The 23,784-nt window shown below is 39.0% G+C and overlaps 1 long non-coding RNA gene across 2 annotated transcripts in view; it reads left to right on the top strand.

Annotated features, from left to right (window-relative positions):
* LOC147581538 (uncharacterized) overlaps window positions 1-20,338 on the top strand; it is a 229,043-nt gene extending 208,705 nt beyond the window's left edge. For both annotated transcript variants that reach the window (XR_015250011.1, XR_015250012.1), the window contains 2 exons: window positions 7,173-7,308; window positions 18,678-20,338. This is a non-coding gene — a long non-coding RNA (uncharacterized LOC147581538). The remainder of the gene's footprint in view (window positions 1-7,172; window positions 7,309-18,677) is intronic.
* Window positions 20,339-23,784: the final 3,446 nt, after the last annotated feature.

Below are 23,784 nucleotides of genomic sequence, written 5' to 3'. Positions count from 1 at the left end.
ATGTCCAATCACCCCTGATTTTCTATACATTTCTTAGTTAATGCTTGGATTCCCTCCAAAAGTGAATATTGAAAGGAGAAATTTGACTATATTCCATGCAGTCAATTTCATAAAGTCATGGAGAGGGAGAAGATGTTTTCCTACAGGAATTTTAGCGAAAGTGTTGGAGTTTAAATTTCATGTGTGGCTTTTCCTTTATGAGGATTAGCTGCCGTGCACGTCTGAAAAAAATGCTAGGGAGAAGTAAAATTATAGATAGAGATAGTGTAAAACCAAGGGTGGCTTTGAATCACACTTAATAGGAATATAGAACTCTTTACACTTTCCAAGTTTTCCCCATTCCATTGAGACTCTTAAACTGAAATAATAATCTCTTTTCCCCTTTAAATAATTCTTGTCCTACTTTTAAGACTACTAGGGGAATAAAATAAAACACATGCAAAACTTAACATCAGCATTACTAAAACATATGTAACAGCATGTAGAAACTCCACAGACCTTGTAAAAACCCATTTAAGACCACAGAGAAAATCACCTAAAATACAGACCAAAATGTATTTGAATGGAGAGCATGGTTTGGAGGGCAGGAAACTTAGAATTTACTTTTAGCTTTTTCATTGCCCAAATCTCTGCCTACTGTGTAATCATTCTTATCTACCTAAACTGTCGTCTCACCCTTCATATAGTTGAGTGACAGTTTTCTCTTGTCTTCCAGAGATATTGGGAATGTTATGGTCATTTTCCTAATAGTCTTAGGTCAAATGAGGGAAGGTGGCTAAATAATCCAACCCATTACTGCTGTTGCAAAATCTAATAAAATACAAGACAGTATGGCTCTCATAGACTCATGGACCTGGCATTAGACCTAAAGTCATTTACAAAACACACAAGTTTATAATTATCTGCTATTCTCCCTGCGTTCATAGTTCTATGGCCAGATTCCCTTTGGCCGATCTAGATCATTTAATCTTCCCTTTACCCTTGACTACCAAGCATTATCTCCTTCATATTTAACCAGAAGTTTAAAAGCAAGAACTTATACATGTGATGGATTTCCTTCTATTCTAAAATCTAATGGATTCCCCTTGCGAGAGCTCAATGTGGTAGGAAATGAGGTGCTACAAATCAGTGGGCTTTAAGATTTCGCTTTTCAATGTTTAGGTCACTGGGGCCCTTTCTTTCTCTATTCTAATAGTTCCAAGCAGCCAAAGAGTCCCTAGTCCTTGACCTTAAACTTTGGGCTTGGATCCACAATCTTCGGAACTGGGAGTCAGCCCAAGTATAGCTCTTATCTGGCTGCAGCCCAAAAGTTTGGTAAAACTCCTAGATACAAAATATCCATAAACAAACAAAATTAACTAATACATTATTTTCGTGCCATTTGAATTTAAATCAGAGCAATTATTTTTAAAAAGGCACAAAAAAGTATTAAAGAATTTTCTAATTTGCAAAAAGATATTCTTTAGTAACGTGATGCTTCTTAGGGAAACCGGGTTAGGTCTTAGGGAAAATTTTGTATGACCTCCTATTAAATGAGGTTCTGCAATCACCCTTGACAACTCCACTATGTCAGGTTGTGGCCAGGGACAACCTCATGGTCATACAACCTCTGCAGTCTCCCAGAACCCCATGTTTAGAAGGGCTCCATGCTTGGTTGAATGCCCTGGCATGGTCAGTCTTCTTGAAATTCTTTGAATTTGGGTTTTGTAAGTAAAGTTTGATGGACAATGAAGAGAGAAGAGACATACACCCCCATTGTTTTTCTCACTGATTGTATATAGTGTTTGCCATGAGCACACAATTTCAGGGGACTCCCAATGCATGGGAATTCACTAATACTCAAAATGGGTTCAAGGCAAGCTTGTAATGTCTATGAATGAGTAAAAAAGCATGCTGACAGCCCTAAGAAGCAACACTTTCTATTAGAATAAAAACTTGCTTTGAATTCAGGAGGATAAAATGGTAGAAATTAGTGTCACCCTCAAAGACTTAAGGAATGCAGAGGCAGTCGTCCTCATCGCGTCCTCATTTAATTGACCAGTTTGGTCCTTGTGAAAATAGGACAAAACATGGAAGATTATGATGGACTACATAAACTTTACCAATTGGTAGCCTCAATCACAGCCAATGTGTCAGGAGTAGGATTTTTACTAGAATAGACCTCTGAAGTTTGGCATACAGTTACTGATATAGCATATGCACTCTTTCATTGCCCATAAAAAAAAAAAAGGTCTTTTCATTCACCCAGAATAAACTGCAAAACAAATACATAGTCTTGTTTTAGGATTTTGCTAACTTTCCTCGCTCTGTCTTATTAAAATCATAAGGATCCTTGATAATATTGACATTCTGCAGAGTATCATGCTGATATCTTATGGTGATGACATCATGAAAATTAAATCTGGTGAATAGGAAGTGAAAAGAATTCTGGATAAGATCTGGTGGGATACAAGAGTGATAAAGAATGGGAAATACTCTGTACATATTTAGGGAGCTTCAAAATTTTGGGTAACCAATAGTCTAGGGCATTCTGGGATACACTCTCCAAGGTAAAAAAAAAAAAAAAAAAAGGAAAACAAGTTATTTCGCTTTATACTTCTTACTACTGAGAAATAAGCACAATACTTGATAAAACTCTTCATATATCAGAGAGAACATAGTGGGGAATATTGCTCAACACATTTGTAGACTGACTTGAAAATCTGCCAATTTGGGGTGGTGGCCAGAACAAGGGAGGCCTCTGCATCATGTTCTGGTTCTGACACACGGGTCCTGCTACTTGGATCATATGACCTGGCCTATCCAAAGTTGCTGTAAGTCTCCATAGCAGACCAGGATGAATTGTAGAATATATCCCAAGCATTAAAACTTGGGTTGCAATGCAGACTCCTTAGGTTCCAGAGTGAGGTCATGCCATTTGAGGAAGAGAAATATTCACTGTTTAAAAAACAGCTCTTCAGAGAATTGAATAAGCGAGATGGTGGAATAGGAAGCTCCAAACTTTGTTCTACCACAGAGATACTGACTTAGTAATATACAGTACAGCAAGCCTTTATAAAACAGATAAACCAATTAAAAAGTAATAGTTACCAAAATAATCACAAAACCAAGAATAGTTGTACTGAAACAAATGAGAAAAGCCATTGCATTTTATCCACAATAGCTCTAATCCCAGTCAGTGCAGCATTGTGCAATGAGGAGAAAATGCTCAACCTGTAGCTTTTCCCATGGGAGGTGAGGCAAGTGTGGACTGTATGTCTGAAGTTCTGGCTTTCCATGGGGCTGCCTGAGGGACTGGTTTCTGTCTCATCTGACTCAGAGCACCAATGGAGAACTGGCCTCGTTTGGAAGCCTGGGGGTCACTGACAACTAAGGAGAGCTCAGCAGATTCCTGCAACACCAGGAGACCTGCAGTGCCACAGACAATTTTAAGATAGGTCATTTGAAATTATGGAGTCAGAGGAACAAAAAGAAAACAAGAATGCAAAGTAAAGAAAACCTAAGGGACTTTCAAATGAACCAATATAAGTATTATAGAATTCTGTATAAAGAGGAGGAAGAAAAAAGGGTAAGTTCTTATTTGAAGAAATAATGGCAACAGACTTCCCAATCTGAGGAAGGAAATAGACATCCAAATTCAAGAGACTTCAAAAAACTTGAACTAGGATAAATCTCAAGAGACACATACCAAGACATATTATGGTCAAATTGTTAAAAGTCAAAGACAAAGAGAGAATCTAGAAAGCAGCAAGAGAAAAGCAACTCATCACATACAAGCTCCCACAAGATTATCAATGGATTTCTTAGCAGAAACATTATAGGCAAGAAGGGAAGTGGATGACACATTTAAAGTGTTGAAAAAAAATTAACTACCAGCCAAGAATACAATATACAGCAAACTGTCTTTCAAAAATGAAGAAATAAAGGCCTTCTGGATAAAAGCTGAGGGAGTTCATACCACTGACCTGGCTTGCAAGTTGCTAAAGAAAGTCCTTTGGGTTGAAATGAAAGGATGCTAAACAAGAACACAAAAGCATGAAAAAACAGAAAGCTGTTTGGTAAGAATAAATGCATAGATAAATAGAAAATTGTGAAATACTATAATGGTGGTGCATAAGTCACTTTTAATTCTGGTAGTAAACTTTAAAAGATAAAAGCCTAAGGGTGACTATAACTATAAAACTAAGTGAGTACAAAATATAAAAAAATATAATTTATGACATCAATAACTTAAAGCAGGGGAGATTAAAGGAGTAAAATTTTGCACACGATTGCAATTAAGGCATTTTCAATTTAAAATGGATTATTATTACTATAAGATGTTTTGTATAATCCTCACAGTAACCACATAGGCAATACACATAGAAGGTACACAAAAGAAAATGAGAAAGGAACCAAAGCATATAACCTAAAAAAAAAAATCAACAAAATATGAAAGCAGCAGGAAAGGAAAAGAGGGATAAAATAACTAAAAGACGTACAGAAAGCAATGAACAAAATTGTAATAGTAAGTCCTTCCCTATCATTAATTACTTTATTTTTTTATTTTTTTTTTTTAATTTTTTTTCAACGTTTTTTATTTATTTTTGGGACAGAGAGAGACAGAGCATGAACGGGGGAGGGGCAGAGAGAGAGGGAGACACAGCATCGGAAACAGGCTCCAGGCTCCGAGCCATCAGCCCAGAGCCTGACGCGGGGCTCGAACTCACGGACCGCGAGATCGTGACCTGGCTGAAGTCGGACGCTTAACCGACTGCGCCACCCAGGCGCCCCTATCATTAATTACTTTAAATGTAAATAGGTTAAATGTAAATAGATTAAACTCCCCAACTGAAAGATAGAAAGTGACTGAATACATTTTAAAAGGACAAGACCCAACTAAATACTACGTGCAAGAGACTCATTTTAGACCTAAGGACACATATAGGCCGAAAGCAAAAGGATAAGAAATACATCTATGTGAATGTATATGTATATGTATGTGAGAAAACATAGACTTTAAGTCAAAATCTTCATAAAAGCCACAGAAGGATAAAAACATAAAAAGGTCAATTCACTAGGAATATCTAACAATTATAAATATATATGCATCTGACAGCAGAACATCCAAACATCTGAAGCAAACATCGCCAGAGTTGAAGGAAGAAATAGACAGTAACAATAATGGTGGAGGTTTCAATACCCCATTTTCTATTATGGACAGAGTAACTAGATAGATCAATAAGGAAAGAGAGGATGTAAATAACACTATAGGCCAATGGGATATAACAGATATAAATAGAACAGTTCACTCAACATCAACAGAATACATACTCTTCTCAAATGTACATGGAACATTCTCTAGGGTAGGTCACATGTTAGGCTACAAAACATATCATAACAAATTTAGTAAAAGTGAAATCGTAAAAAGTTCCTTTTCTGATCACAATGAAATGTAACTAGAAATCAATAGCAAATGGAAAACTGCAAAACTCAAGTACATGTGGAAATTAAACAGCATACTCTTAAGGAGAAAAGACTGGCTCATGAAGAAATAAAAAATATGAACAGGGCCACAACTAGTGAGAAGATTGAATCAGTATTCAAAAACTTCCCAATGAAGAAAAAATGAGGACCAGATGGCTTCAGTGGAGAATTCTACCAAAAATTTTAAAACATAACACCAATCCTTCTCAAACTCGTATAAAAAATTAAAGAGGATGGGGCGCCTGGGTGGCGCAGTCGGTTGAGCGTCCGACTTCAGCCAGGTCACGATCTCGCGGTCCGTGAGTTCGAGCCCCGCGTCGGGCTCTGGGCTGATGGCTCAGAGCCTGGAGCCTGTTTCCGATTCTGTGTCTCCCTCTCTCTCTGCCCCTCCACCGTTCATGCTCTGTCTCTCTCTGTCCCAAAAATAAATAAAAAACGTTGAAAAAAAATAAAAAAAAAAAAAGTAAAGAGGAGAAAACACTTCCAAATTCATTTTATGAGGCCAAAATTACTCTAATACAAAAATTAAAACACTACAATAAAAAGGCTACAAACCAATATCCCTGATGAATATTGATGCAAAAATCCACAACAAAATACTGGCAAAGTGAATTCAACATCACATTAAAAGGATTGGGGCACCTGGATGGCTCAGTCAGTTAAGCGTCCAACTTCGGCTCAGTCATGATCTCACACTTTGTGAGCCCGAGCCTCACGTCGGGCTCTGTACTGACAGCTCAGAGCCTGGAGCCTACTTCGATTCTATGTCTCCCTTGCTTGTGGTCCATCTCTCTCTCTCTCTCAAAAATAAATAAACATAAAAAAATTTTTTTTAAAGGATTATGTACCATGACCAAATGGGATTCCTGAAATGCAAGGATGGTTCAATATGTGAAAATCAATAAATGTAACACATCACATTAACAGAATGTAGGGGGGGAAATCAGATGATCATTTCAATTGCTGCATTAAAAGTATTTGACAAAATTAAACACTCTATCAACAAACTAGGAAGAAAGAAATTACCTCAACAAAATGAAAGCCACATATGTAAAACCCATGTACAAATAGCCATTATATGGTCTATGTAGATAGAATCCATGGGATCAAGAACAAAATAATTGGGGTAGGAGTAACTATTCTTACAATCACTTTCAGAGACCCCGTTGGGAAATTTATGCTTTCTGTCTCTACACCAGGCTCTGTTGGATTATATGTTCTATTCCTGGAATGGAAGGCTGATATCAGGGGACAGAGTGTAGGGTTCACTAACCCCAAGGCTACTGCTACTACTTAGTCATTTGGGGCTACTCATGCCGGTAGATATCTTAACTGGAGTATTTGACTACTATGAGGACATACTGTTGCTGCTGTACAATGCCATCAAGGAAAAGAAAGTCTGGCACTCAGGAGATTCACTGCGGGTGCCTGTTAGTACTCGACGCCCAGTCATAACCATGAATGGGTAGTTGCAGCAACTGAGCCTGGCAAAAATCTTAAAAATGGGGGGATTAGAAATCTCAGAAATGAGTTACCTTGCCGGCAACCGAAAGCAGCTGAAAGGACCTGGAAAACATGATAGGGGAAAAGGATGAATATTACTAATGAAATAGGGACTCGTTGAAGCCATAGGGACTGCAGGTGGCTCCACTTACCATCCTGCTATGTCTTTTTTTTCCTTAATCAACTTTGTGTGGCCACAACAGTGATGCATTCCTAACACGAGTGAACTCAACAAAGGACATGAGTAGATCCGAGAAGCACCAAGAATGATTGTAGCCGATGCCTTTGCTTCCCATCAGCTATCCTCTCAGGTCTCATTGTCCCCAGACACACCTGCAGGTTTGTACTTCAAACATAGCTTCTTTTTTTGCAAATCACTCTGACTGAGAGATATTTATGGCCGTCAGAACATGTTAAGCCCACTTTAGGACAGGCTGGGAGGACCTGGGGGTAAAAGTTATTTCTGCAGCTTCAACAAATGACAGACAGGAATTAGTAGACACATACCGAGGCTTTCTTGCTTTTGGGTAGGGCAGCTTTGAGATATGGTTGTCCTCCAGCAGTCATCAGTGGGCCTGAGGACTAATTGCTCACAGTGGCTGATTGGTTATTAACATGTTCTATTGCCTTAATTTCTTTCCTTCTGGAATGGCCTCCCAAATAACTGGACATCAAATCCAACTCATGGTCTGGTTCTGAAGGAATCCAATTCACGGCAAGAGATTTTTAACCTAGGTTCACCTGAAGCCCCCATGAACTCTTAAACCCTATGCTATCCTGCAACGTCCCTTAAAATGTGGCCTATGGAATAATTGCCTTAGAATTACCTGGTGACAACTGTTTAAAATGAAGATTCCCATATAGTCAGTGATATTGTAATAGCATTGTACTGTGACAGATGGTAGTTACACTTGTGAGCATAACATAATATAGAGAGAACATGAGTCCCTATGTTGTCTACCTAAAACAAATGTAACATTGTGTGTTAACTACATTCAGGTAAAAAAATTAAAAAGAAATAAAGATGTAGTAGAAGGAAAAGAAAGAAACAAAGGAAGGTAGAAAGATTAAAATAAAATAAAATGAAATGAAATAAAATAAAATAAAATAAAATAAAACAAAACAAAAACAATATTCCCAGGCAGATGGGTGTTAAACACACTGGAGCTTGAAAATGATTTCAGTATTTTGAAGCCCAGTTAAAATTTCCAAGGCTAAGGAGAATTCTCTTTCTACATATAATAATTATGTATCATTTCAAGTCACTTAGACTGTCCCTAAATGATTTTCTGCATTCTTCTTTTGTGTATGTATGTATGTTGCCTATGCTATATGCCTATGCGTGTGATTACACTTTAGTATCTTATAGCATATCAAGAGTATTCAAAGAGCTAAAATAAGGAAATTTTCTAATCGTAGAAAAACAAAATCCAAGGAGCAGAAGAAATGTCTTGAGGCAATGGATTTTTGATCCTTCGTTCTCTATCTACCAACAATTTCCCATGAGGTCCTGGAAAGGCCAGTTAACCTCTTAGTGCCTATGCTTCCTTATGTGTTAAATGGGACTCATAACCTTTATGATGTAAAGGCACTAAACAGATGAATTATTTAATATTAGATGATCTATAATCTGCCACACAATATTATTTTGAAGATGCCCATGCATTATTGATTGCTGAATGCACTTACATTATTAGAGTATACAGTCTCACAAATTTCAGATATTATACACACTTTTTACTAGGTGGCTATAAGCTCCATGCTGTGAGATATTTTTAGCTAAAGTGAGTTAATCCTAGCTGACCCACACTGAAATGTTTTAGGGCTCTGTGAAAATGATAAACCTAATCTTCATAGTGGATGATAAATATTACTGTATTTATCTGTAGGTCAATAAAACTTTGGCATTCAGGGATTTAATATCATGGTTTGTATTCTTTATTAACAACCTCAGAGGTTCATGTCACAGAGTAATCTGCAGTTCTATGGTGGCATAAATTTGAATTGTATACACAAAGAGCCTGATATGTGGAAGCCAGTCTCAATAGTGCCGAGGGGAGCTAGCTAGCTTCTCTTCACTTGTGCTCACCTTAGCCCTGTTCTCTTCTCTCAGATGCAGTAGCTGTTCTTAAGTGATAAAACCTTAGTATATTCGTGAAAAATGGCTCTTCTGGGAGAAATAAACCATTCCTAGTGCTGGTGATGAAACTGAAGAAGTCTAAGAAGTGCTTCTTCTTAGCCAGAGAAGAGAGATTTTTAATAACGTAAGGAATGGAATGTTGCACTTGGCAGATTTAAGTCCATGATATGATGGAGTCCACCAAATGGGTATATGGAAACCAGAAAAATCACTTCATGAAATTATTTTAGCGAGCGTCCTCACCAAATCAAAATTTCACTCATTTGTGCATTTTTATTCTTTTTTAAAAATGGCTAATCTGGGCGTCAGAAAAGAAGTTTTCAATTTTACTTTGTAGCATTTTATAGAAGTTATACGTTATGTTAGTGTCCTTTCTCATTTCTTTGATCAATTTTAATAGTGTTTTAGTTAATTCTTCTGCATTTTGTAGGAGGAAATCACACAATTTCCAAATGACGGGGTTACCGCCTACTTTTCGACATTTGAACCATTAAACTTCTTATTTTGTTGTGCTGTATGAGCGCTTCAGAAATAATGTTAAAAAATAGATATACTTGACATGTTCTATTGTTCTCAACTTGAATTGAAATATTTATGGAGTTTCCCGAAATGTATTTTATAGAACAATTGCCCTCCTTGAAGAAAGAAGTCTATGATAAATTAAACTTTAGAAACATGCCATACTCTGTCCCCATGTTAGAGAGTCAAAGAGTATATTCACCCATTTATTAAATGTGCTCAGAAGCTCTATAGTTTAATCTTCTAAGGTTTAATTTTATTTAATCCTGGGATAAACAATCCTCCAGAAATTTAAAAAAAAAAAAAAAACAGGGAAATTTTTTAATGTCTTATCAAGCCAATAACTTTGATAACACATTAAAGGAAAAAAAAGTATTTAAAGCAGTATCAGTTTTTAACTTCATTCTTAAGCAAGTTGGCTGATATGTCACCAATCAGTGTGAGAGCAGCAGTGTTAAGGAAAACCCCTGCTACAATGTCTCTAGTGGTCACTATAGAATGGACACTAAGCCCTCCAACCATTGAAATGAAGTCATGAATGAAAGGTTTCCAGAGTGAACAATTTCCATGGGATGCCTGGCTGGCTCAGTTGGTAGAGCATGTGACTCTTAATCTCTGGGTAGTGAGTTCAAGCCCCACATTGGATGTGGAGCCTACTTAAAAAAATGTTTCTTGCCAAAGTGGACAATTCCCATAAAAACAATATGAACAATTATTGCACTAAAGACTCTTGACCACTAAATTTTGTTGACTACTGAGACAAAATATACCTCTATTTCATTTTGCGGACTTACGGATTAGTCTAGCCGAAGAACCCTAAGCCAAAATGTATAAAATTTTTATCCATTTGCAAGTAGTTTTCCCGTTTGAACCATGATGTTTTCAATTCTTTGCTGGGTGATTGCATTATGCAACCCATGACCCTCCATTTCAGATTGTGTTGTTCATCAAAGCCACCTTGTCCATAAAGAATTGGCTACATAATAAACTTTATACAGACAAACATGAAATACATTTATATAAATAAAAATCCCTTTTCTCTTTCATAACTTGCGTGTCCATATAAAAGTTAGTTTTATAAATGTTTAAAAATTCGCTGGTGCTGGTTGCTTCTATTTAGTTACATCTCTGTTCTTCGGTGAGATTTGCTTAAAGTATTCTTTTGCTTGTTTCTTGGTCAAATTTTGAGATCATACTTTTTTTTTTACTATATTTTGAGACAGTCTACATATTTTGTTAATTATCCTTCAAAGATTTAAACACTTCACCATGTTAAGTCTACACTGCAGTAATTTTGGATAACCTTAAATTTTTTCCTATTTCAGTCATATTTATTCATATATTTAGGTTTTCTATATTCTCTCTAATCAATATTGGTAGTGTTAATTTTCCTGAAAAGTATCATTATTTCCAGATTTGGGAAGTCCAAGAAATATCTTTTACTCATGGCTATAATGAATAAAAACAGAAAGTACGCTGTACTACCTTCCCGCTAACCTTTTCCTCACATAGGGAAGGGAAAAAAAAACAGAAGAGAAGGATAGTGACAGTAGTAAGATCAAAGGTGCACTGAAAGAGACCTGCTGTGGGAGAATGGAATAGAAAAAGCTGCTTTATTATTCCTTTCCACAGACCTCGTATTAAAAGACGAGTTATTATATAAGAAAAGTGAAGGCAACTATTACAAGGCAAAGGATGTGCTGTCACAGGTTTAGGCAGGCCACTGTCAACCAAGTTTCTTCAACTATAAAAAAAGTATTTATGTTAACTATATTCAACTTTTTGTAAGAGAATTAGGTCAAATTAGGTCTACATTTCTCTGAAATACAACCCGATATAAATATAAACTAGTAGTATTATTTTATAAATTTCATATGTTCCAATCCTGATTCATTCTCCTCTAGCAAATTTCCGATTTTAAATTATAAAAGATCATTTTTTTCCCTGGGGCAGATGACCCAGAATGGTACAAGTTGATGACAGGTTCTGGCTGACCATAGGACTATCCAAAGAAAAAAGTGCTTACATGATCAGTTAATATATTCATTATTACTGAAAATGAGTTGTGATCACCAATATTGGTCTTCTGGAACAATTTTTAAATAAAATTCAGCAAATAATTGTAACTTCAGAACTACTACTGCCCTCCCTGAGTCAGTACTACGTGTAAAAAAAAAAAAAAGGAATATATATTTAAAAGATGTGATACCTTGAGAAGAAATGTGTTCATAAGAGAGAAAGATATTGGCCTGCAGCCCAACTACCGGTCTTCTGTTCATTAACATCTCTTTCTATGTACCCTTCTATCTAACCTGCCCAACTCCTGCCTCCATGACCTAGGCAATTTTTGGTTGGTTCTCTAGTCATGGCTGCTGGGAAAGTTATTTGATTTCTTTCCTATTTTTAACATCATTTCCCTCTTGTTTTACATTTTGCCTACTGTTTTGTTCACAGTGGCAACATCTCCCCAATAAAGAGGATTTATACTTCCTGAAAGCCGTCATTTAGACATTCCACAAATGTCTCTAACTTTCTCTTGCCTCTACTCCTGTGGGTGGCAAATAGTATTTTGGTCATTAAAAGCAAGAATTGAGAACCAAGGGAAAAAAAGTGTACTTAATTGAAGCCCAAGGTGTTAAGACCATGGAAATATCATTCCACAGCTCATTAAAACATCCATAGACGTGAATTTCTCTAGAGGAAATTAACCAAATGAAATGTCCATGCTCCATGCTATCTGTAGGCATCAATTTGCATAGCTGCAGAGAGTGAGGAGGGGGAAGTGCCAGGGGTCCTGCAGACCTGTGGGCTAATCTGCATATCAGATGCCCCAAACTGGGGACATTACATTAAAAATGAACTCCACGAATTTCATGAGCTTATTTGGGAGTGTGTGTATGACAAGGAGGACCCGCTCATGAATGTAAAGCATTTAGATAAGCAGAGGCAACAGACGCACAATAATGGCTGTGCTGTAGAGGTGCAAATCTAATTTTCTCATACCTTCCTCCCTCCCCACTGGGTAACCTGATTTCTTAAGATAAAATGACTGAGATGTTTCAGCAAAGACCAAAAAAATCGGGTGAACAACTGTAAATAATTGACTTGTGCTGTGAGGCACACAGAGTTACATGACACTTGGGAAACTAATAATATTTATTTACAAATTACCTTGAACACTGGATCCTTACATTCTTCCTATGCTAGGGGTATTGTTTTGATTACTTTTCCACTTTTCAGATGGAGTAAACAACCCAGGCTCGGAGATAGATATTCAATGACTGGTCCTTTGCTTTATAGCTACTAAGCAAAGAACTGGGACCCAAACCCTGGTGGATGACCTCCAAACACCACACTTTCCCTGCCTTTGGTAGTTACCAACCTTGTGGGAAGGTACGATGCACCCACGTGAAATAACAGAGAATTAAGCAGAACACATAAGGGGGACACTGGGTGAGTGTCCTCCCTTTGCTGACAAACTGCAGCTGGTGGATCCAGATGGCATATTTGACTATTAGCAGCCGACTCTGAAGCAATCCTGAGACTAGCTTGAAAGGTTCTTCTTAACCTCATTTAGTGGGACACCCATATGAAAAATATTGTTACATATGTCTGTAAAACATGTATTGACTCAATCTGCAAGCAATGCTTGGATTTGCCTTCCACTTGTGGCTAACATATGAACCCAGTGTGGCTAAAGACTCTTCAGGCCCCTTTGGTCCTGGCTGTTCTCTACCTCAAAAGGTAAACAAAATCTCCAAACTTTCCCTTTCTCACACATCACCTCATGTATTTTGAAAATTGTTATTGAAATGCTTGAAAGTGGGGCACCTGGGTGGCTCATTCTGTTAAGCCTCCAGCTCTTGATTTTGGTTCAGGTCATGATCTCTTGGCTAATGGGATCGAGACTCATGTTTGGCTCTGCATTGACAGTGTGGAGCCTGCTTGAGATTCTCCTCTCTGCCCGTTTCTCAGTCTCTCTCTCTCTCTCTCTCTCTCTCTCTCTCTCCAAATAAATAAATAAACATTAAAAAAAACTTGAAAGTTAGAGCATTCAAAGGAATCCCCCACCCCCATGTTTGAGTGCTCTCTGAACTTGGGATTTAGACTCAGAGACTCTGACCATTTCTTATAACCATCATTGTTCCTTACTGAATTTTCCCAAAAGGTATAGATGGGAGTTAGTTTTAAAACGTTCAGATCATCAGAAAGGATAAACAGATTTTCTGGGTGACTCCTTCAGCCTGTTACAAATTACTTTTTAGGAGAGGACATAAGGTTCTTCTCTCCCTTATAATAAATGCCAGCTATTGGATCATTGTTTCTAAACCATGATTAGAGCTGTCCTGAGAGCCTCATGCCAGGTTCCCTTGGCCTTCTACATTAGCATATAGTTGCATGGTTTCTTCGTTCCAGGAAAAAGCCCTGAGACAACTCGGCTGTCAAAAATATGTTTTTCCCTAAGTGGGAGGTCAATAGCATCTTCATATCCTCGGCCGAGAAGAAGAAATGAGATGCCAAGTGTGACACCCACTAATCATCTACCTTTCAGGGCTTGATTAGGTAATTTTCTTCTAGAATGAAGAAGCTGACAGAAATGCTTTCAAGATGGAAAGAGGGCTTGTAAACCTGCCTGACTTATTATTTTCTGCCTGAAAGCAATAAACATCTGTTTTCTTGATAAAGTAACCAGGTTCATATTTGAGGAGAACAAGGTTATAGTTGGCCTCCCAATTATTGATTCTTCTTGAGAACATTGCCCCGGGGGCTCTTTGCAGTAAAACACTGAACTTTACCCCAAGTCCTCCAGATTCCCTTACACAGTCTGTCAATAGCCCAAATTCCATGCCGTGAGACATTTTTTTTCATACTATAAAATGTTGGCAAATCTGTTGAGCACGGAAAGTAGATACTAGCTGTTCACTTTGATTGAGATATTGGAGCAGGCCAAAGCTTAGGGAAGAGACTCTCACATATAAATAAGTTTTACTCCTGAATAGCCAGAAGTCATTTCCTTGGACTTAGATAAGTAGAAAGGTCTAGAAAGAGATGGCATTGTCCTGTGTGTGTGTGTGTGTGTGCATGTGTATGTGTGTGTATTGTGTCTGAGTCTTACTATCACTTTTAGAACACGCAGACTTGATTCTTGACTAACAAAAGTTTATTCTATTATTTACCATGTTATATGTGTAACAAAACAAACTATTCTTTTATTCATTCATTTATTCAACAAAGCTTTTTGAGTATCTCTATGTGGCAGACATTCTTTCAGGTACTTAAGAAAAGGTTAAGAAACAAAAGACAACAACCCCTCTCCTCCTGGAAACTTAGATTCTAGGCAATAAATAACAGCACAGTAAATAAGGAGACTGCACATTGGCAGGGGTGGGGGGCAGGATGAACAGAATAATGGAAATCAGAAAAGCCAGACAGAGGTAGTAAGTAGAAGATAGTTGGGATTTTTAAAAGAATGATCAGAATTGCAACGTACTGAGAAGGTGACATTTGAGCAAAGGCTTGACGGATGTGTGAGGGTTATCCATACGGGTCTTCAAGGAAGAACATTCTAGGGAGAAGAAAAAGCCAGTGCAGGGCTAGAAGGGCAAGAAGGCAAGAGCATGTGTGGGAAGTTCAAGCAGCATCAAGGAACTCAATATATCTGGAGAGAAGTGATCAAGCAAGGAAGTGGCAGGATTTAATGTCAGAGAAGTAAGACTGAGAGGCAGAAAGGAGCAGACTTTTTTGACTGTAGTAAGAACTTTGGCTTATACTCTGAATGAAATGAAGTCTTTTACAGGATATTAAGCAATGGAGCCATATGAACTGACTTGCATTTTAGAAGAATCACTCTAGGGGAACCTGGGTGGCTCAGTCAGTTGAGCATCTGACTTCAGCTCAGGTCACGATCTCACGGTTTGTGGGTTCAAGCCCCGTGTCAGGCTCTGTGCTGACAGCTCGGATCCTGGAGTCTACTTCAGATTCTGTGTCTCCCTCTCTCTCTGCCTCCCCCACTCATGCTCACTCTTTCTCTCTCTCTCAACAATATATAACATTAAAATTTTTTTAAAGAATCGCTCCATTTGCTTTGCTAAAAGAGACTGTGGATGTCGGGAAGCAAGTATGGAATCAAGGAGGTGTTTCAGGAGATTATTGCAACAGTCCAAGCAAGAGGCTCAGGAAAGTGTGATAGTGGTAGTGAGACATGTAGAGCTCTGAATACATTTTGAAGAATCAATAGGATTTCATGTTATGTTGGATGTGAGATGTGAAAGAAAGAGTCAAGGATGACATCAAGATTTTTGGCTTGAGCAACTGGAAGGACGGCGATATATCAACTGAGATGGGGAAAATTGTGGATGAAATAAACTTGGGGGGGAAATACCATAATTTCAGTCTTGACATGTTATGTTTGAAATGCCTATTAGATATCCTAATGGAGATGGTACATAGCAGCTATATTTATACATGTGGATTTCAGATGGAAGATCAAGTGGAGGCATAACTTTGGTATAATTGTTTTTATCGTTTTATTTATTTTTTATTTTTTTTTTAACGTTTACTTATTTTTGAGACACAGAGAGACAGAGCATGAACAGGGGAGGGGCAGAGAGAGAGGGAGACACAGAATCTGAAACAGGCTCCAGGCTCTGAGCAGTCAGGACAGAGCCCGACGCGGGGCTCGAACCCACGGACCGTGAGATCATGACCTGAGCCAAAGTCGGACGCTTAACCAACCGAGCCACTCAGGCACCCCAGTATAATTGCTTTTAATGTTTATTTTAGAGACAGACAGTGCATGTGAGCAAGCCGGAGAGGGGCAGAGAGGATCCCAAACGGACTCTGTGATGCCCACAGAGAGCCCTATGCAGGGCTTGAATTCACAGAGAGATCATGACCTGAGCCAAAGTCCAACGCTTAATCTACTGAGCCACCCAGGCCCCCCGATTTGGTATAATTTTTAGGTATGTATGGTAATTAAAATCATACTGCTGGAGGACATCACCAAAAGAATAAATGTAGACGGAGAACAAAAGACTGAGCCCTGGAGCATGCGAAAGAGGTCAGAGATAAGAAGAGGAACCAGTAAAGAAGAAAAAAACAAGACAGCATGGTGTTCTAACCTGTAGCAAGAAGGCGAGAGTTACTACAGGTACAGGAATGTGTAATTAGTAAGGTAGAGACTGAAACAGACCACTGGATTTAGCAATGTGAGTCTCATTGGTGACCTTGAATAGGCTGTGTAAGAATGAGAATATAGCTGGTGACCACAGATGTGGAGAGCCTGTGTAATTTCTTTGCAAATACGTACAAAAATTGGGGGGAATGGAATCAAAATAAGTTTCTTGTTTCCTAAGAGAAATAATGATGTTTACATGCCATGCTGATGGAAAAATCCAGGACAGAGGCGGGGGGAAATGATGCAATGAAGAAGAGAGGATTCCTAAAGGAGTCCCTGGGGTAAACAAAAGTCGTTGAGATGTGGTGCACAGGATGGATTAGTTTGGATGGGAGCGTAGGTCTTCCATCTGTGGTTATAGGTAGACAGACAGAGTAGGTGGGGGCAGATGTGGATTAGTGGGTAGATGTGGTCATGTGAGTCTTTTGAATGCCTCTGTTTTCTGAGTGAAGTAAGAAGCAAGGTTATCAGGTCAACATTATAAGGAGAGGGGAGAAATTTTTGAAGGTTTGAAGAAAGGAGAAGGTGACATATAGTTGTTTATACCTTTGATGCTTAAAGTGAGGTCCTCGGGCCAATAGTCTTGGCATCTTAACAGGATCCCAAAGCGTTTCACATGCACTTTAAAATTTGAGAAACTCTGGTCTTGACAGTCATAGTGGAACAAGCGTGAGCTTTTGGTCCAAATAAACTGAATTCTAACTCTGCCGTTTAGAAATCAGGTGATTTTCAGAATGTTACTTAACCTCCGTGTATAGGTTTCCTCGTCTGTAAATTGGGGAGAACTATTAATATTAGTCTAGTAGAAGTAAAGGGGGTTGTGTTAGTAGTTGTAATAACAATCAGTAACATTCACTGAGTGCTTTATCTGTTGAAGTCTTGGCAGGAAACAGAATTCACTCACATGGTTTCAATAAGCGGTTCTCAACTCTGGCTTCATTACCTGCAGAGGTCTTAAACAACACGAGCGCCCAGGCCCCAACCCAGGCCTGTTACATCAATCTCTGGGGATAGGGGCCCAGGCATTTGTAGTTTTCAAAAGCTCCCTTGGTGATGATAATGTGCAGTAAGAGCCGAGAACCACTGCTTTAAGTGAGTAGATTTTAATGAAGGGACTACTTACAGAGATTTGGGCAGAGTTAAGGAAACAAAAATGGGATGTTCACGCACTCAGGGAGCAGAAACAGAGGGAAGACATTAACCTTTCTGGGCTGCAGAGACAGGGGGAGCAAACGGGGTCACTGCAGCAGCGAAGGAAGGGCCGCCAGGTGGAGTTTCATAATGGAGGGACTGGGTTACTGCCAGAGAAGTGAGCAGAGGAGGGCAGGAAAGAAATTCTCCATTCTCTCTCTCTCTTCCTACCTTCTGCTTTCTGGACACTTCCTCCCATTGGCTGGCCCCAAACTGAAGCTGGCAGGCAAGGGAACCTGCGTGATGTCGTCCTTTCTTTCCTGGAAAGGGACCAGGAGGAAGAAGGGAGGCAGGGGGTTGCCGGGGGTCAGATGGAGAATAATCACCCCAAGCGCTTACTAGGGACCAGCTCTCTTCCAAGTGCTTCACATGTATTAACATTTTAGTAAGTGGCTTCATTCTTTTTTCATTAGAATTCAGTACTTTTTTATTGAACAAGGGATATGTTCCAGGTCAATTAATTATGGGAGACAGTTAAATATTTCAAAGTTTTCATGCACACTATCACCAGAAGGGTGCTTTGAATTATTCTTCAGTAGTAAGGCTGAAGCCCAGAGCTCAGCAGGCACATTCTCTAGGCCCCTAGTAGATTCTTGGTAATCACTCGGTTATAGAAATAAAATCTGGATAATGAAACAACTTGCTTTTGTCCTAATGACCCAGCTTTCTAATTTGTCTTAGGAAAACATGATAGAGAAAGACACAGAGGGCCCCCAAGCTGCAGATCCTGCCAGAATTCTAAGGCGTTTTACGCGAACTACATGAAGAAGTCGACAAGACCAACGATATTTATAAGTGTTCTCTGTTGTAAGATATATTTTGATATAATTAACAACAGTTCTGAGAAGACAGGCAGGACGTTTGAGGAAACACGCAGGAGAGGACAACTGGCTGGGAAGAGGCAGATGAAGAGTTCCATCTGGCAAAGATAGAGCACAAAAGATAATCTGGGTCACATTTTGGAGCTATTGATGAAAAGTTAACCAACAAAGATTAACAGATTTCCCACTCAGAAGAGGGAGATGTACTTATTTTGGCCCAGAGGCTAAAGTCAAGGCTATAGGTGGCTCTCCGTTGACTCCTCTGGAACATCGTGGATGGGAAAATAAGCAGTACTCGTGGAGGTAATGTGTCAGGCAAGGCTCATCTCGGGCAACAACCTCTTTCCTCTGCAGGGACCCCATTTCGCTTGTGGGTCAAAAAGACGTAGCCAGGAAAAGTGAGGACTGGGACTGGGCACCCGGGGTGGGGCCGAGCTGAGCCGTTGATCAGAAGGAACACAAGTACAATCCACACAGGGCAGTTCTGCAGCATTTGCTCTCCAGCCTTTTGCTTCCTCTGACTGCATTCATCATTGCCTTACCAGGGGTTAGATCAATCTATTGCCTTTAAAACTTGTGGTAAAGCATCTCTTTTGAAGAATGTGCTCTGAGGGAGAGATCATACTTCTTTAAAACAACCTTCTGTCGGTCTGTTTGTCCAATGCAGGTTTCCCAGATGCCTCATTAGACTTTCATTCCAAGAGCTGGCTTTCAGACCACATCGAGCAAATCCTCTTAAAGGTGTTAGTTGGCATATCATCTTGTTAGAGGTTTCTAGAGAAGAGAAAAGTCTACTAAATTCAGAGACATTCTTTCCTAATATTGGAATTCAAGCACCGTGACAAGTCTATGAGAGAGAGAAATTGTTCTCGAAGCCTGCCATACCCAAAACGGTTTAGACTGCTTTCACATTCCGATACTCGACTAAAGAGTTAATGAAGACTGTGTCTTAGCACCGGTGGTATTTATTTAACGTGCACTATAATCCCAGCTGACACTTCCTAATGAGTTTATTGCTGCTGTGGAGTTAAAGCTCCCCCACTCAATAAGCATAAACTTGAGTGTCAAAAATGAAACATAGTCGGCCCTGGTGCTTAAATGGCCTGTATCGATCCTCCGGCAGTCTAACTGCTGTAGTCTGGTGCCAGTTCTCTAATTTGTGCCCTGAAGTGTGCAGCCACACTTGATTTAGATGTCAGAATGAGGCAGCACTCAGTTTGAGAAATCAGCTGAAACATTCTTAAAAAAAAAATTGGTCTGGATAGCTTCACCTTGCATTGTAAAGATCATTGCTCTCGTGTAAACAAGGGGCTAAATAATATTATTCCCATAGACTTTTTTGAGGGTGTTTTATCAAAGGAAATGTCCTCAGAGTCAAAGCTTGCTGTGTTTTGTGCTTTATCTGTACAGAAAATTCCATTTAGAGAAATTTAATGCCAAAGCTGTAAGATCTGCATTCCTAGAGAATGACTATTTAGGGCATTGTCTTTGAATATGAAGTAAACACACACTGAGAATGTTTGTATGAGGTTCTTTCAATGGCCAAGATATGCTCACTATTCCTAGGAGTCAAAAGGACTCAGACAACTTAAAGATGTGTGGCATCTGCAAAACACCCCTATGTTCATAGCTATATTCCTGTCTCAGAGAAATCATCTGCCATTTCCAATGACATCAAAGACGGTGGTTGAAGAGCTAACAGCAGGAAGGTCAGCCAAATTTCTACTTAACACTGGCAAAACACGAGAGAAGCTCATGATCTCCTTCAAAGTTCAAATGAAAAATCCAAACGCTTAGAATTATAATCTCGACTTTAGAAGAGACTTATAGATCAACTACTTGTTATGACAAAAGAAATACGTGCCCCGCAAAAAAAACTGAAGTTAACTTGTCCAAGGTAAAGAGCTTGCCAAGAGGTAAGGAAAGGACTCGAATTCAAGTCCTGGTCCCCAAACTTTGTCTAGTAGGTCGACTTTTTACTAGAATGGTGTGCATTTTACTTTAATCACATAACTTCCAGGGAAAGGGTCTTCACTTTCTTTTTGTTGAAGTTTGATATTGTTACAGAGATAACCTCGATGTTCTGAAAAAGTCATTAGCAAAGTGTTCTTCAGATTTCCTGTTCTTAGAAAGCATGCTTTCCTAAGTTTTTCAGTCTACAGGTTTCCTTCAGTTTTCTTGACACATGAGATATTTTGATAACTGTTCTTTACCCTAAAATATTTGATCGTATACAGTGTCATATAAATGCACAGTGTCAGTTTTAATCCACCCTCTCGGCAGTCAGCAAACTTGTAACCAGAAAACCAGAAGCTACAACCGCTCTGGTGATCAATAGTACAGGTTTTTTGAAATAGAACAACTGAGTATTAGAAATGGATTTCTTTGGTTAAAGTAATGACTAATCACCTAGCATAATAGGTGCCAGAAATAAGTTCTCCATGATGAAATGAATGGTTTTCAAGCTTCATGGTTAGGCTAAAATAGTTTAGGGACACTCCACATTTGCATAAAAAGGGTACAGGAATATTGCAGATTCTTTAAATTTACCCTTGAAAAGGGCACCTGAGCCTGTATTCTCAAGTTGTCCTGCATCCAGACGAGTCAGTTATAAGCTTGATGAATCTAGCTTCAGAATTCTTTCATCAGCCACAAGTAAATCGGTCATTCAGGGTGTGGTCAGGGCATCTAAAAGGAGAGAGGATATCTAGGAGGACCGAAGGTCCTGGCTTGCTTGGGACTGAGGAGTTTCTTGGACTGAAGAGTTCCATGCTTCCTGGACCGAGGACAATCCTGAGCAAGCTGGGACCATTGGTACCTTACTCTGTGGTTCTGTGAATTGCTAGGTTGCCTGTTTGCTGGTAAATGATGATCTGTGTGTGAGAATTTGGTCTGACACTCGTTTTAATTTTACAAATTACCTGATAATCTCGTCGAGGGAAACCTTATATTTATAACACCTATTCCTCACTGTTGGTGCAACCAGTATATTTTTTAAAAACCTGGTGGTTTTGTGGCCGAATTGACCTAGGGGCATATGCAACAGATTGAGAGGGGTGGAGAACACATTTTACGTCATACCGATCTGGATATTTGTGTACCTATAAAGTCATATAAATGAAACCCTACACACTCAAACACAAACAAACAAAATGCAAAAACATACATATACGTACCCTGTAAGAAAGAGGCAAAAATTATCTTATGATCTTGTGGCTAGCAGCCATCAAAACCTTAATTCTTTATATTATATTGTATTTATAGAAAGTTTTATATTCTAAAAAGTTTATATTATAAATTTATATTATAAAAAGTCTGTACATGGAGGGAAACTTCAAGGGTCACACCAAGCAAGATCTTGAGAATTGTTCAAAATGACTGAAAACCCCTTCACCCAGATGTACATGTACAAGACTACACTTAACATGATGAGCACTTACTAATGTATAGAATAATCTATAGATTCTATAGAATCACTGTAATGTACACCCGAAACTAATATATCATTGCATGTCAACTATACTGGCTTTAAAATTAAATGTGAAAAATAAAAAAATGACTGAAACAAAGATAGTAAAATACAGTTTGGTTTCTTAGAACATGAAGAATCTCCCTTTTTATATTTAACGTAAGGAAAAAAATACAATTTGCCTTGCCTTTTCCCTTACGTAGTGATTATTTGCGTGGTGCTGAAACTTCCAAAAGAATTACAGAGAAAGGCAAAAGCAATGCTAAGAGAGTACATTTTCAAAGAAGAATGCTTCTTCTGAGGTGTCACGGCTGAGCCTTGGAGAACTTGTCATTTTGTAGCGTGGACAGTGTAGGTCCTAACACACAAGCATCGCTTGCCAGTAACCTAACTGAATGTCTGCACTGCATTTTAACCCAATGTGGCCTGACGTGGTCACTCTCAGATGGAGTGAAGCTATTCCCAGTGGTCTGCAGGGTCCTTTTGTTTGCCTGGATCTTCCATTATTTTATGAGCACGGTATTGAGCATGGAATGCAACCGCCCACTGAAATGGCAGGCCTTTTGTCTCAACACAGTGCTTTCAAAATTATTACAGAGAAGAGATTATGCTAAAGGTTTCACAGACACCGAAAGGCAGCACAGCGGCAGCTATACTCTACTTGCAAATTAAAATCCGAGCTGTGAATTTCAACAAATTAGATGAATTTGGCTAATTGTCTCTGCAGTTCATTACTGATGAGTCACGAACTTAACATATTTCTGGCATTTTCAGACTCTGGGGTATCTTTTTAACAGGTACCTGCTGGGGCCAGACTATATTTCCAGACCATTTTGCTAAGCAGGTCATGAAAAGTCCTGGAAGGCCATCCTTCTTATCATGGGCTTTTTGTCCAGCTACACTATGAAAAGCAAAATTAACACTCAGGCCACTAATCTGATCTTTTCCTCCCCCCCCCCCCCCTTTTAGGGTTCTATGATACATCCCATACCACCATCCCATCATCTGGGTTACTCACATGATCATCTCATTTCTTCAATTCATTTAGGCCTTTAAGACTGAAGGATGAGAGGATTTTGTGAGAGTTTCAGAGTCAGCCTCATAGGGCTTATCGTCTCAGAAAAAGCAAGTGGGATAAGAGTAAAATCAATCATTATCGGTCAGTGATTGAGTTGGAAAGTTTATTTCAAGGGAGAGAATAGCTGGGCTGTTGGAGGTTTCTCACTCAAGGAACAGGAGTTTTTCTATGCTTTTAGTATGGGTTTCTAGTGGCAAATCAGGGAAATAGCCTTGGGTTCTGTGGGACAACCTGGTGGAGATCTGAAGTGACAAGCACGGGAATGGATGAGACGAAAATGGCTCCACCTCATACTGTCTCCCTCCTTCCTGATTTCCAGCAACAAGATGGAGCTAAAACCACCCATTGCTACTTGTTCACAACATATTATCTACTCTTCCATATACACTCCTCAAGAGATTTCTTCACCCCTTATCGGCT

This window comes from Puma concolor, chromosome B1 (genome assembly GCF_028749965.1).
Source record: "Puma concolor isolate L17-30 chromosome B1, mPumCon1.1.hap2, whole genome shotgun sequence".
In the NCBI taxonomy this organism is placed as follows: Eukaryota; Metazoa; Chordata; class Mammalia; order Carnivora; family Felidae; genus Puma; species Puma concolor.
This window is presented reverse-complemented; position numbering and strand designations above follow the sequence as displayed.